Source organism: Bolinopsis microptera, chromosome 9 (genome assembly GCF_026151205.1).
Source record: "Bolinopsis microptera isolate Bmic1 chromosome 9, MBARI_Bmic_1.0, whole genome shotgun sequence".
NCBI lineage: Eukaryota > Metazoa > Ctenophora > Tentaculata > Lobata > Bolinopsidae > Bolinopsis > Bolinopsis microptera.
Window position 1 is genome coordinate 16,951,532 of NC_087080.1, and position 16,367 is coordinate 16,967,898.

The 16,367-nt window shown below is 38.2% G+C and overlaps 1 protein-coding gene across 2 annotated transcripts in view; it reads right to left on the minus strand.

The window, feature by feature from the left end:
* LOC134820397 (acid-sensing ion channel 5-like) overlaps positions 1-16,367 on the minus strand; it is an 80,062-nt gene that overhangs the window by 20,650 nt on the left and 43,045 nt on the right. The window contains exon 2 of one of the 2 annotated variants that reach the window (XM_063830768.1): positions 2,467-2,518. The exons of the other annotated variant lie outside the window; for it this stretch is intronic. The gene's annotated coding sequence lies outside the window, so the exon portion shown is untranslated. The remainder of the gene's footprint in view (positions 1-2,466; positions 2,519-16,367) is intronic. 2 annotated transcript variants of the gene reach the window in all.

Sequence of the window (16,367 nt, forward strand, 5' to 3'; positions counted from 1 at the left end):
GCAACACAGAAATCTAAAACTGCAGACAGATAAGAAGAAATGGCCTGTGATAGAGCTGATATAAACGCTAAGACTTGTAACAATATCTAATTTTCACCCCAGCTACGACTACTAATTAGATTGTAATATCTCTGAAAGTCCGGTTAGTCAGGAGACTACTAGACAAGTCAGAAGTAGTGGTCGGTAAGAAGACCTCCCACCTTTAACCTGGCTTTACCTCAGTCCGGTAATTGAGATGTGACGCAGCAAACCTGCGGGTTATTGCAGACACCTTGATGAGGTATATCATGTGGTAAAACAGATGGGTCAGCTACAAGTCTATAAGTTTCTGATTAAAGTAAAAGTAAGAAGATAAGTTAATATTTAATAAGACCATCCCTTTTGATTGTGTAGAACACTGACAGGACTCAGCAGCTTAGATAGCTGAAGAGGAACTCTAGTTTCTCAGGAAAATACTCCTCAGAAACAATAACATGGAATATGGTATAAAGTATAGAAACTTTTTAAGTTTACCTAATAACAAGTTCTCATCCATAATATACGATTTAAGCCAGACGAATAAAATAATAGAACAGAGTTTTAGCGCGGCTTTTACACCATATTAAATCTCAAACTTGAAACAAAATAAGCAAACTTTGGGAAATACATAAGTAGAGTTTCAGAAACACTTTTACGAATTCTACTTAAGTCGACCATACACTTAAGTAGAGCGTTTCTTCGGAAAGGACCCCTGGAAGCTGGTGAGAGGTCCATTATCGGTTAATTTTAAATTACTATACTAATTACTAGTAGTATCAGGTTAACATTAGTAGCACCAGAACCATGGGATATTGTTAGGGAACCACTGGAGTTATGGAGTAGAATTAAGAACCAACATTTCCCGTAATCAGACAATGCATTAAACTACCACTACAATATAGTAGTTGTACAGCAATACTAAGGTAATGGGACTACTGAAATTGGTATGACACTGGATTAGAAGACACATTTCCATGTTTATAGTAACTAACTATTACTATTAATGCTTTTCATACAAGTTACAACAAAGTATTCATGTATCCTGGGTTTGGACAGGATATTACCCGCTTAAATATTTCCATTGCGATACATAATACTGATATATAATATATTTACAATAAATTATGCAATCACAACATTATAATCAACAAAATAAATTTAATCACAGAATCTCGGATACAAGTGATATACTAAATGTATTTTGAGATTCCGGATCATTATTCTGATGATGATCAAAGGATTGTTCTGACATCATATATACAAAAGATAGATAGGCTATCATTGACCAAGCAGGGCGCAGAAACCACCCCAGTATGATAACTACAGCAGTGTTAAACAGTTGTTATCACACTGGATTTTAGATTTAACACACATTTCCATGTTTATAGTAACTACTAGTAACTAGTAACCATCTTCATAGTAACTACAGCAGTTTCCTGTCCCTTGTCAAGACACGCTCTCTCTGCTACTAGTTAAAGATTTGTATTGAGAGAGCCGAGTACCAATAAGACGGTATTCATGTTCACGATAAATGTCATTACTTACACTGAATCACCACAAGAAGTTGTGAATAAATGCAAAAGTCAAATCTGATGACACGAATAGATATATAGGAAAATTAATTTCTTAGGACAAACAATAATAGAGGTATGTTTAAAATCAATAAGGCTTGTGAAACAAATTCTGTAATTATGCGACATGAATTCTACAAAATAATTCAGTTTTCCTCTGAAGACGAAAGACAAATAATCCTCAGAATTAAGAGATAAGCCTAATTAAATGAATAAATCTTATTGATAGATAAAAGGTTATTGATAGACAAAAGGCTACGATTTCATTAAACTTCCTGAATTCTTCAGTTATTCAATTACAAATTACAAAGGCTATTGATCACGGTCAGCGTGAGTTAAAGCTATCGACAATTGACGTGAACTTCAAGAAAGGCAGAAGTGATGCAAAACTATGCAAATTGGAGAACAGTCAAAATAATACGAAATTTTCCTACGTTTTCAATTTACAATAATCCAATTAAAAGTTGTCGTGGTTATCTTCTAAGTACGATGTAAAACTATGAACATAAGATTAAATAACGGTTCAATAATATATTAATATTATGAAGGAGTATATTAGGACGCAATGAAACTACCGGACAACGACGTAAGGGGACTTGCCACCCCATGGCAACATTAAAATATCGTTTCCTGTTAATATAAAAACCCTTCTTGTATATACATATAATGTCAATAAGTAAAGCGAGTTATCTAGCCGAGAAAAAGTCTCGTTCAAGCAGCCTAGTTTCCCTACGCAAACAGTAAACTCGGGATTAAGAACGAGTGCACGGGATTTCGATCGGCTGACTCTACGTAAGAGAAACAGTCACTGTACGTAACTCAGCCGCCCGAACATTGCTCTCAGTATTGATCTAATGTTGGAAAGAATTTCAATTACCTGGTTTGGAAAGAGATCTGTTCACTTCTCTGGAGGTCCGGATAACGCGGATCTAGTACATGAGAGGTAATAGTTTCGTAAAGGTGGGAAAATGAGAACACTGACATTAAGTTATTCTATATAAACAGAACATTATTCTCATCTAACATTTCACTTTTGTAAACGGCCGTGTTACACATTCATATGTGGGGATGTCTTACAGTATAACTAGAAATAATTGTCAAAAGCACACAATATTAGAATTGGTCGTTGGCAAATAAAAAGTAAAAATAAAAGGTAACAACTTGTAAAATAGCTCTAGTGTGAACCATGCGGCCAGTAAGCATGAAGTAACCTAAAACAGAAGAGACAATAATAGACAGTTGCAGCTAGTTTATCACATGTCTATTGTCTACTGACGAGTCTACTTATACTCTACCTTGGCACCGTCACACATACTGTCTACTGACGAGTCTACACTCTACTTATACTAGAGTATTATTAACTCTACCTTGGCACCGTCACACATACTGTCTACTGGCGTGGTTTTATTTACTCTTTTATTAACTCGGGGCTTTACCATGCGGTAGGAACCACACAGCTAGCTACAGAAACAACAGGGGTTGTTCAATCACAACCCCTGTTGTACCCTAGCGGCGCTAAATTGGTTAAAATTCACAATAGACTTTTAATACTTTCATTAGCTCACGAACTGCAAAGAAGTTTTGTGTCTGACTTGACGGAGCCAGCTACTTGTGGTTGAATAGAGTTTTGGTGCATTTTTAGGTTGAGTTAATGAAAAAATGGCATTTACAGGATGTTCAGGGCAAACCCCGGTGAGTCTCGTGACTTCAGGTGTTAAAAACACAATGTCAGTGATAACCTAACCTCGAGACCTAACCAGAGCAAGAGATTTACTATTACAATTACCCTCCTTATTATGCTATTGACGCACATTATAGTGCCACAAATCCAATTTGTAATGCGAAAAACATCGGGCGCTTTATCTAATAACATTATTAAAAATAAATATTATATTCGGGTCCGAGCATTAGGCGACGAAACGATCAGTTCTCCTCGTCACAACAAAGTTACGATAATCACAACACAGAAGATATATTTTGCGACCAGATATCTATATACCGTTATTTGTGTTGCCTGAATGTACATATTTAAATCAGACATAGCTAGCGTAAAATTCATAATTACATCATCGACAATGAGATCTCCTTCCACCATATTTTCACGGATGTTCAGGCCAAAACTTTAATTTTGCGTCTGCCGCAAATCGTCTATTATTGATCACAATATCCTTGTGTTTGGAAAAGAGAGACACTGGCAGCGGTCCACTCTACCCATGATTATGGAAAAGAGGGACACTGGCAGCGGTCCACTCTACCCATGATTATGGGTTTTGGTCAAATAAGAGATGTTAATTGAGAAATAGTTTGTTTCGCTGTAAGTGGGGAACAATGACATGACATGGCAAACTGAACTGTGGTCAATTGATAACGAGGGTGAAACTATGTCATTAAATAATTTAAAGACAACCATCACTTAAATTTAGTTTGAATTTAAGTGATGGTTTGGATTTCTCGTCATTTGATGAAGATACTCTGGAGGATAGCACACTTCTAATGATCATGATGTGCGTGACCAGTGACTATGACAATGAGTGATCAGTGACCACTGACCAGTGACTATGACAATGAGTGACTTCTCATGATTAATTAGCAGCTGCGTGACTAATCCAAAGTATAAAAGTCAAAAGTAATACTTGTTCGGAAAATGAGGGCAAGTAGTATATTTAGTGAATAGTGAATAGTGAAGGCTCATTTTCAGTGCCCGTTTGAATATATAGTATATTTATATTTATATAATTTAAATTCAATCTTATGATCACATATAAGATTATGAAAAGGAATGAAATTAAAATAAGGGCCAAAAATATAGTCTAAAAATTGTAAATACTACAATATGCTTTTTTTTGTTTGAATCATCCATTTTTCAATTGAGTGCAGAATATTTTATTTAAGATTTGATCTATTTATGTTTTAAAATTATAATCATGTAATAAACTGGCTAACTAACTAACCAGTCCCCAAAACAAAACGAATATTTTGAATTTTCTAGTTCAACAAAGGCTACATAAACGTGAGAATAGCAATTCTACAAAATGCGTCCTGCATAATAACATTATGTCCACCACTAAAAATGGTGTGAACTGGAACCGATTAGATAATTCAATCAGACTAAGCGAGCTTGCAAATGGGGCAACATACGGAGGTTACCAAGGTTACGGAGGTTACCAAGGTTACGGAGGTTACCAAGGTCACGGAGGTTACCAAGGTTACCAAGGTTACCAAGGTTACCAAGGTTACCAAGGTTACCAAGGTTACCAAGGTTACCAAGGTTACGGAGGTTACCTGGATGGTAGAGGCGAGCTGTAGAGGCGACACATGCCCCGTTTACTGTGATAATAAGGATAGAGACAATAACCATGCTTGTAGAGAGGGGTAATGGGATCAACTTGTAAAAAGTAGTTAGATCTTGATCGGAAAGGAAGATTACTCGTCCCGGCGCATGTGTCCCTTAACCAATCCGGAAACAAAGTTTTTGGGGAGCGTGGGAAAAAGAAGAGGGCAACGGGGAGGTCAAGATTCAAGAATACTGAATTACTCCGAATTATAGCCTTATTATAGAAGTCATGCTATCTCCCTGCTAAAATATTTCTATAAATTGGATTATTTTTATGCGAGGGTGTTATTGAACGAGTTTACTTGGCTGTTTACATCAAAGGTAGCTCGTTTCTTCTGCACTGCCAATAATGACAAATGTTAATGCTATTCAGTCAGTATTAGGATGTCAGCCAATGAGGTTTGTGTTTTATCCGATGATGGTAAATCTGTAAATTGACTAAGGATTTATAATTATTCCATAGAAGCTGTTCCAAATTATCGCAAGTAATTATTTATTATGCGATTAGTAATTATTGATTATGCGATATTTTAATGACAATGAACCGGACGAAATGATTATCAGCAACAATTTTTCGCCGTATTTCCGTTTTTTCTAATAATTATGATTTACAAACTACATCTTTACTCTAATGAAATCAAATACTGCGAAAAGAATTCTGCAAAAAATGAGATGAGGTATTTATACTAGCAGTGTAAACGCAAGCACGAAAAACCATCAGTTTAATAAACTCAAGTGATAAAAATGAAGCTCCTGGAAGTCTATATAAAATAACAATGACCTAGGTCAGGTGTGTCAAGAATGAAAATGACAAATTCTCAAAATAGTGGGGGAGTACGTATCCCATGAGAGCATCGAGGAGCCGTGACAGTGTTACTGTTAAACGATGAACAAGTGAGGAAGCACAGTCGGTACAAATGGACAACTCATCTGCTAATTAATTAGTTAATTACTGACAATGAATGTTGCGGTAGGATTCCTGCCGCAGGAAACATATTTATCCACTTCTACCATTCTGCAGCTAAATAATAATAAATGTTCCTTATGAGGAACGTATCAGTGGTATATTCAGCTGTAAAAAGTTGTGTAAGGGAAACTGCTCTTTCCGGGGAACTGTCCAACGTTTCAACTACTCAATTAAAAGTACATTTACAATGAATGTTGCGGTAGGATTCCTGCCGCAGGAAACATATTTATTCATTTCTCCTACCATTCTGCAGCTAAATAACAATAAATGTTCCTTAAAAGGAACTTATCAGTGGTATATTCAGCTGTAAAAGGTTGTGAAAGGGGAACTGCTCTTTTCAGGGAACTGTCCAACGTTTCGACTACTCAATTAAAAGTTTACTGGACGGCTCCAGCCTGTCACTCTGCCATATCGTTTTGTTTATATCCATATTTTAAACACTTACCTTACTCGGGATTAATATGACCGGGATAAAGTGGCGGGTTTAGGGTAATTTCGCCATATTTTTCCCGAACCACATTTTCACCGGTCGTTAATAAACCCGCCGACTCAGCTTTTAGGGTTCCCAAGGGGTATGGGTGCTCATATTTTAATCGTTGTCTAATATTCACTAAAGATGACTATTGGGACACTTGTTGTAGGTTTTTCGACTTCATTTGGCTAAAATTGCAAAAAATTCACCTTTTTGCCAAATTCTTGTCATATATCCTTATTGTCAAAGTTGATTTAAATAGGCCAATTTTTAATTTCTTAGGTATTGACTATCTCTACATAATGAAATAGGACTCAAAGTAAAAGTAACAGTTAAATTAAAACTTGAATTAATTAAAACTGTCAATAACATGAATCAGTTTCATCAGTCATTTATTCATAATTCTAAACAATGTGAACGATGCATTCTTTCGAAGATTTTCTACAAATTGAGTCATTATGGTTATTTGATACACGTAAACATTTAATGCTAATTCAAAACAACGAATTTGCTAGAATTATCAAATATTGATAATACGACTTGTTTCACAAGCTTTAGCAATGCGAAAATTTCTAAACTTTCTTATCTCTAATAAGGAAATTTACATCTGAGACAAAATTTTTGAATCTAAAATTGAAAGGTTGGACACCGGTAAAATGGCGACCGGTAAAATGTGGTGGGTTTTGAGCAATTTCGCCATATTTTTCCCGAACCATATTTTAACCGGTCGTTAATAAACCCGTCGTAATAATCCCGAGTAAGGTAATTCAAATTGATAATTCACTTAACCTGAGGTCCCCAAGTAATTAAAACTCTTTAATACTTTCAACACTAAAATATTATAACAAATATATTAAGAACATGAATGTGATGTAGTAACATTAAAACGTTGGACAGATTCCTTTAGGGGGGGGGGGGGGGGGGGGCGGGGGTAACTTTCGGCTTTACCTGAAAAGCAGTTACCCTTGGTCGTAGTTGCGGAATTTCAGTAATTTGAAGACTCGACATAATTTCCCCATCCGGATATTACGTTAAAGGTTGTAAGGATCTGATGAACTATAACACGGACAGTTGAGTGGGATAACTTTGAACTAATCTTGATCAAAACAGATGTTACAACTAGGTAGTAGGTTGACATTACTGCTACCAGCTACATAACTTATATATGTGGTATTTATAAGCCACATGTTTACTGGTAGTTTCATTGCTCTGCTTGTCAATCAGCAGATGAGTTTAAGGTCGTTATTAGATTGGACGATGATATTTACCCCTATAACAGGCCAGTTTAATAAGTTAAGATAGCTGCTCGCTTACAACTCATTACTCCATAATTAAATCATCCGTCGAAAATAAAATTAATACCGAGAAGATAAAAGTTCATTTTTATTAAATCTTAAGAGTGATAGCCCGCGAAAATATCTGGCTTTGCAGTATCAAGTTTAGCAACGACTCCGAGATATAAAATCTAACAGTGAACTCCTGAGCAACAGTAACATTATCAGACTCACAGTTGGTATTACGCCGCGCAGCACGTGACCGTGGAAACAAACGTCACGTGACCTTGGAAACAAACGTCACGTGGTGATCTGCTACCGCGATATTACAGATTGTAACGATAGCAACTGGGAACGTTGGGTAATAAACTGGAATTGTTATTTCAGAGAGGCAATATACAAGTGCGGTGGGTGTGTAATCGCACCATCGGCCGATGTTCGTTCAGATTTGTGCACTTGGTACTGCTGTGTACAGTAAAAAAATTACATGCAGATTCCCATAACTATGATTAGGGTCAAACATTTCGCATAATAGGATGAATGAATAACTCCTCAAGCTGAATCAAAGTCAACAGATTGAAATTGAGTCACTTAATTTACGTAATACGTTTAGATAATATAGTTTGCAGGCATTTCAGCTTAAACACAGAGTGCTGAAATCTAATGTTATGTAATTACAATATTGAATACCTTGCCTCAATTGTGCTGATCGCAAGCTCAATTATAAACCCTATTCATCCTATGCCTTTCTAATTGTAAAAACTTCTAGGGTAATTCTAGAGGGTAATTCTTTTCACCGCACCTAGGAATATGTGTTGCCTCTCTTTCTAACTGTTAGAGAGATAAATACAATATTACCTACTATTATAAAAGTATAAAGTACAAAGTACCTGGAAGTTAGAAATTGATTGCTTAAATTCTCCTACCTTCCCACAAATACAGTTCGTTCTCTCTTCCATCTGGTGTTTCTGCGGGGAAGGAGTGTGTGTCTGTTTGTGTGTCTGTTTGTGTGTAGCTGCTCCATTCTGGTGACCGTTGCTGACAGGGGGAGGTTTAGGGGCGTGGTCGGTGTTAGGGAAGTGGGCGTGGTCGGTGTTAGGGTTCTGAAGTACAGTTTCCATCTGGTGAGGTGGGTGAGCCATTGTGGTGTTCGTCATAACATTCCCATCACCTGCTGAAATAGTTTCTTATTATTTAAACCTTTCTTTATATCGTTTGGACTTTGTCCAAACAATATAATTGTCTGGGTATAATTGTCTGGGTATCGGCCCGAAAGCAAACTAAAGAGATGTTAACAGAGTGTGATTGATGTAATAAACCAAAACTTTTTACAATTCGTAAGCCGTGAATAAATGTGAAAATGGGAAAAAACAATGGTCAATAAATGCAGCTGTGAAAAAATTAAAACCATATTATTTTCATAGTAAAATCCGGATTGGAATATTATTTATGAGTCGCATAGTTGAAATGTTTTCTTGGGTAAATTTCTATTTAGATCATGAATACGATGTTGTCACATTGAAACGTTGAATAATTATTTTCCTGATAAGAGCCTTTTTCTTGTCGCATCAAACGGGATCAATAGAAATTTACCCAAGAAAAAATTATTTTCATTTGGGATAAACTGTAATAAAGTATATAATAAATAATATGAGTCTTTTGTTTGATCTAACAATTGAAACATAAGTCATAAACATGTAACAATAAGTAAACAGAAAAATCAACAATAAACTATTACAGGTTAGATGTTTACCTGAGTTCTATATCTTTCGATAGCAACTCCATCTATCAATCTGATTAGCAAGTCATTCTGTATTCCACCAGTACTTGTGATCCTGGTTGCAGCTTTCAACATGTTTTATGGGCCCAACACTCAGCTTTCACAGTTTATGACTTCTGGCCTCCTTGCGATGTCGTAGCAGGTAGACCATTTCTTGTTGTCGCGGGCTAACCAGATTGTATAGGAACATCGAAGAGCGACCAAAGCAGCCTCATTCAGGGCTTTATTCTTCGTTCTCTTCGCCAATCCAAAGTAGTTAAATAGAGCTGGTACAGTATGGTGCCAGAAGCCCCTACACCCAATCTCTACCGTAAAGAGCAGAGCTTTCCAACCGCACCCGTCGATGCCAGGAATCAGCTCTCTGTTGTAGCGTGCTTCTTTACGTGCTACTTGGTCACTGAAGTTACTCTCGTCGCCACAAGTCAGTTCAATCAGAACTACTTCTCTCAAACTATCCGACCATACTACAATGTCGGGTCTCTCCGCTGTGTTGTAGATGTGCTGTGGGAACTGGGCAGGTAGTGTGTCCTCGTCCCATATCAGCTTCCAGTCTTTCGCTCTCTCAAAGGGCCTCTCCTTCCTCAACTTTGGCTTTGGGTGTTCATACTTCCCATCCTTCGACTTGAACCGTATCCATTCTTTGTCGGAGGTCGTGGAACCTGAGGAATTGTACATCTTGAGTTGGTCAAGCAAGGCTCCGGCTATAACACGTAGGACGTTGTCATGTCTCCAGTTGTACCTTTTGGAGTTTCTTGCTACACTGCAGACGGCTAGGATGTGCTTGATGTTGCACGTCTTCCATCCACAAAGTGCACAATTTCCTGTACTCGAGTAGTTCCACAAATTCATGTTTGCAGGGGTATTAGCCACGTCGTGTGTCGAGTTTAGGTGGAATTTAAGGAGAGCCGGGCTCATCTTGTAGTTGTAGATAAGGCTGTTCCATCCTAAGTCTAACTGCATCGTGTTCTCCCATGTCAAGAACTTGCCCTGTACTCCCTTGTTTACCAGGGTGACTAGCATGTCGTTCTCTGACACCGATTCTACCAGTTGCCTTAGTTTCTGCCTCTCAGTCAACTTTGGTTTGCATCCGAGTCCTACTCGGTCTTTAGTCACTACTCCAACCAACTCCTGGAAGTAAAGATCTCGCTCTCTTGCCGTCAGCTCCGTTGTATAAGACCATCTCGGGCTGTTTTCCTGTTTCTCTCTCTTGTTATTATAGGCTTCTACAACTTTGGTGTCATCACTGTTCTTCAGGGCGTGTCCCTTTGATACCTGAAGAGACTTGTATAAATCACTCAGCTTCTTCAAGTTTAGCCCGAAGTAATCCTTGCTCCTGTACAGGACTGTCACAGTAATTGATCTAGTAACACCCAACCACTTCTTCAGGAATCTGGTGCAGATAGCATCCAGTTCGTACACAAAACTTACAGGAAGGTTGTAAATCATCAGATCCCAGGACATCTTGCTAGTCAGCATGTTATTGTAGATCCAACACTTCATGACACCGTTGAGACCACACTCATCCACTGTCTGAAACAGAGTTTTTAGTTTGTCTTCAATCCGTTGTTTAGTGTCATTTAACCCTAGATCGACATAGATCCAGTGGCCCAGGAACTTAATCGGGTTGTTTCCTACATAGCTGATTATCTGGCCGTCAATCAATATCTCTGGGTCATAAGCCTGGTACGTACCATCTATCACCTTCATTCCCAGGGAGACACACTTGCTAGGCTTGGCCTTCATTTTCCTACTCCAATCCAAAAACTGCTCCATCAACTCTATCTGCTTCTTTACCTTCTCTAGTCTGGAGGACATAAGTGTTAGGTCATCTGCAAAAGCCCGATTCGATGTAGGTTGCGAGCTAAAGGAGGGCTTATAACCCAGTTCTTTTTGATCTTGTAGAAGATCTAACAGTAGGTTGAATACAATCAGGAACAACACTACTGAAAGAGGGTCTCCTTGAAAGAGGCCTAACATGTAGTAGAACCAATTTGACTTCCAGTCTTTGGTTACCACCCTTACAATCAGTTCATCATAGTACTTAAACATGTAATCTATGAGCCATTCAGGGAATTTGTAATGCCGGAGGGCATAGAGGATCAAGTTGTGTGGGACCCTGCCATATGCATTCATTAAATCCACCCAGACAACGAATATCTGACGTCTAGTAGATTTGGCGTCTTTTAGTTCTTCCATAAGCACTTGGGTGTGTTCAAGACAACCAGGAGTCTTCTTCAGAAAGCCCTTCTGAACTGACTTGTCTATGTACTTATTAGACACCATATAATCCAGCATTTTGTCTGCTAGAATTCCCATGTTCAACTTGCCGCTGGTGTTCGTCTTTGTAATATTCCTGAACTTGCTTGGGTCTGACAGATCCTCAGTCTTTGGGATAAGGACTGCTTCACCAAATCGCCATTGTAGTGGCACTATCTTCTTGTCCCACAGGGTAGATAGGGTTTGGAAGATCATGTGTGCGGTTCTCGGGCATCTCTTATACACCACATATGGTACACCGTTTGGACCAGGGGATGACTTATTACGCCTGCTCTTCAGCTTTGCATCGAAATCTTCCTTGTCCAGCTTTGTCAGCTCGAACTTAACTACTGGGGGCTTGGCCTCAGGAAGGCCTTCCAACTTAGTGTAGATTGCTCCTCTGTCCGTGTCCTTATACTCCTTCTTGAAGAACCTGTCTGCTTCTACCTTAGAGAAGCTTGGCGGTGCGTTGTTCTGCTTACCATTAAGTAGCTTCTTACTGTAGTCATACGGGTTCTTCTTGAACTTATCCTGCTCTTTCTTCTCCTGCTTGCCCCTCTTCTTCTTGAGCTCATTGCGTCGACTTTTGTTGTGGAGCCGCACCAGCCGGAGGTACTCTCTTTTCGCTGTGGCTGTAGCGTTAGTGTCCTTACTCCTCTTTGCCGACCTCATATCTTTCTTTGCTATCCTCTTAGAAACCCTAATCGCCTTAGTCTCCCTATCCTCTCTCTGCTGTTTCTGTTCGAATATCTTCTTCTCTTCCCCAAATCTATATTCCAGGTAGCTGTAGATTCTCCCTTCAGTCTTTTGAAGCCTGATCGCCTCATCCTTCTCTACGATCTCGTGACACAGCATAACCAAATCTTCATCTATTCCTTTCCATATTCCTCTCTCTGCTGCTTGTGGTAATTTAAGCTTCTTTGTAACCTCAATCTCGATGTTGGGCGGTTCATGATCTATGAACTGAAAACGCAAGTCTGAGCAGGCAGGTTCCTTTGTAGCTCTGTGGTTGTGTTCCTGGCTAGGTTCCTGCTCCGACATAGTATTACGGATATCATCTATCCTCACCAAAGGTTCGGGTTCGAGCTCCGCCGGTCTCATTTTGCATCTCCAGAGATGTTTGTTGATCTGTTTGAACATTCGCTTACACCACTGACAAGTACTATTGTCAAATTCTCTTATTGTTATATGTTTATTGTTATATGTTTACAATAAGTAAACATATAACAATAAACATATAACAATAAACAAAGACAGTTCAGATAGTTTCACTTAAAATATTCTCTGATAACAGATTGTATTGTTCGTGGTACAAAAACCAAATTAATAAATTGACGACAGAAGTAATAATAGTAAATTATTTTAATAACGTCATGTAGCCAGTTCACCAATCATGCACTTGTGTCTTGTGGGTAAAGAATTTGAAGTGGTAAATTTTAAGATCAGTCTGAAAATTGCGGTGAAAGATACCAATAAATTAAGTTTAAATACTGATTACAGTTTAACACACCAACAACAGTACGACTTTAGGTAATAATATACAACAATTCAAAATAACAACTGTACTTTAAGTGCATATAAAAGTTGATCTTGATCAATAGTTAATATATTCACTAACAAGTAATGGCTAAACATGAACTACTCCTGATAACTGATGTGGATCGTTCAAATAATTATTTCAATTGGATGCAGTAATTGTGAGTGTTTGATTGGATTTGTTACGTTATAATGAATTGGATATATTATACACTTAATTAAGTGATCTTAATTGGGTAGTGTTCAATAGGCAATAGGTAGGTAGTGGGTATTTTTAAATCAAATACCTAATCAAATTAAGCGGAGTATTTATACATTATATCTCATAGAAATTAATATTGTAAATTGCCGATTTGAAAGCGGCTTAAACTCATAGAATAAAGTAATTAGTGTTAAAGTATAGTAAAACTCATAGAATAAAGTAATTAGAGTTAAAGTATAGTAATGGGAGTGTATAATATATTGTCCTTTTTGTTTCATCGCAGCTACCAACTCGTCTACTCGATTTCCTCGTTAATTTGCTTTACGTTAGATAACGTATTTAATTACGTTAGATATTAATTACGTTAGATAATCTTACTATATATAAAGCGCGACGATATATCCAAATCTGAATCAGGACAACATTTCAAACCACTTGCCATTCTAACAGCACATTCCTTATTTCACTGCCACATAGCGCATATCTACACTGATAACACACCTAATTGCGGTGAGGCAGCATCATAAAGTTACTAATATCAAATATGTTTGCAGATCAGGGCCAGTCGACTCGACCAATAAAATTTTAATTGAATAGTTTTAATAGATAACATCACAATTATAATCTGCGTGCCCCTCGGGGATGAATATTTTAACTTATTTCAATTATATATTACTTTTGAGTAAACATTGGCTGGTACTACGGACCAGTCCCCCAATCAATCATGTATATATATATATCCGTACCATTTTACTGACACCACGACATCAACTTTAACACGACTTTCCGCAAAAACCGTAAAAGATGCACAATTTAAACTTTTTTGACTGGTTCAAATGCTCTAATGGCCTTCAAATCAGCATGAAAAAATAAAAAATTGGCCAAGGAATAATAATTTTAGTGCCCAAAATTTGGACTCCCAAGTGGTGTCAAAAACGCGAATTAAATAGGTAAAATAGGTAATAATTATTTTAGTCTCTTGAGTCTTTTTTTTTTTTTTTTTTAGAACATTTGAATATAATTTGAAACATTACAGAAATGTTGTACAAATCGCTCAAACACACACACTAGGTCTTAATTCGGTTAAGTTCCAATCGAAAATTAAATGATTCTCAAAATGTAGGTGTCTAATGAAAATGTGATACTGTGTGACAAAGTTAAGAATGTCTTAGTGAAAGAGAGTTAACTGTCGATAAATTCATGTGAGGTACTATCGAAGTTCAAAATGTTGTGATGGGTGACATGATAATGACTGATAAGAAAAAGTTTTCATGTCAACTGTGCCATAATCCAGAACAGTGTGATGACTGTCAAAGTGTCGACCACTAGGTACTTGGACGAACAAGTGTACCCGAGGTGTTCTGAGATGGCATGCTCGGGAACACGAACGCGCGCTAGTCGCTAGGGCAAAAAAAGAAATGCACAGTAAGCAAGTTAAAAAAAAGGAAAATTAAAATGCCGCTTGGGCCAAATGCAGTGAGCCAGTAAGGTGCGGTCGTAGGAGCAAGTGGCTCTGAAGACTAAAACTGATGAGACTGATGAGGCTGATACTGAAAATGAAGACTGAAAGGGGGGAAGCAAAGGAGAAGGAAAGGATGCAGGGGGAAAAGAAAAAAGAAACAAGAGTGGAGACAAACCACCTGCTGAGGTCTGGCTAAAATCAGAATGCAGTGAGCGGCCCGTGTAACAAAATCGTCCGTGGCAGTCTACCCCGTACGCAGACTACGGTCCAAGATTTCAGGCGCCAGAATACACTTTTTGGTGCAGAGCTGGTCACGACCAGGGTCCTCTCGGATACCCCGTCTCGGAGGTCGGGCCAATGGAGCGATCCATTGCTGTACTAACAACCATTGTAACCCTATCACTCTGAAGGCCCCACAGTTCCTACATGGACGCACGGCCGGAAGCCCATGTAGGGACGGAAAGTCCCAAGAGTCGCTCATAGCATCCGTCACAGATCCAAAGCAGAAGGAGAAGGAAAGAAAGAACGAGAAAAGCAGAAGAGAGCTGGCTGAAGGACTACTTTCCATCTTCATCACGAAGGCTGTCTTTGTGCTTGAGGTTCAGACTGTACATTTCTCTGATGGTTGAGCATGAAAGTCTAATCAAGTTCAAATCCTGCTCGTTAAGGTTACCGTAAAGATCTTCGGTACGAGAGAGAGTGTTGACAATGTTGTTCAGTCCGTTGTCATTGCTGTTTCCCAAGCTTTCACTAGCTCTGGTAAACTTGTCTCTGATAGCCTTCCCTTGTGGGCAGGAAGTGAGAAAGTGTGTTTCATCCTCTATGATCCCGGTTGATCCTTTCAGTTCACAAAAGGTGCAAGTTCTGCTCTCTAGAGGTGTTTTGTCGTATCTCCCAATTTCTATGCTGAGTCTGTGAGAACTGCACCTTATTTGAGCTGTTGATCTTCTGTCATTGAGAGTTCTTGCATAATCGAGGTAAGGCTCCCATGCAAAGACTGTTTTGACGTCCTTGTAGAAAGTGAGTTTCCTGCTCTCGTTAATCTTTGATCTCCAGGAGTCTGTAAAAAGCTTTTGAAAGTTATTTACCAGCTCGTCTGACCACTCTAGACGGGTTCCTGCTAGTATATTTAATTACGTTAGATAACGTATTTAATTTACAGCAGACTGTAGACTTAGAGGTCCCGATTCCACGAAACCAGTCCACTATTCCCCTTATCTACATTCTACAATGCTGTGCAGAATTTCTCAGGTCACTTAGTAGACGCGGAATATATTTTAGGGCACGGATAATCTTTAAAACCTCTTAGTAATCTTTAAAACCCCTTAGTAATCTTAAAAACGTAAGTTTTAAGCACACGAATGTTATACTGAACAGTAAACTTAGAGGCTTACAGATTTTTGTGGTACCTTGGAAAAGAATTACTGAGCAGGTCATAAATTACAAATTCCAGATTGGTTTATATTTTACGGTAATTAGTTAAGCAGTTTTGTAA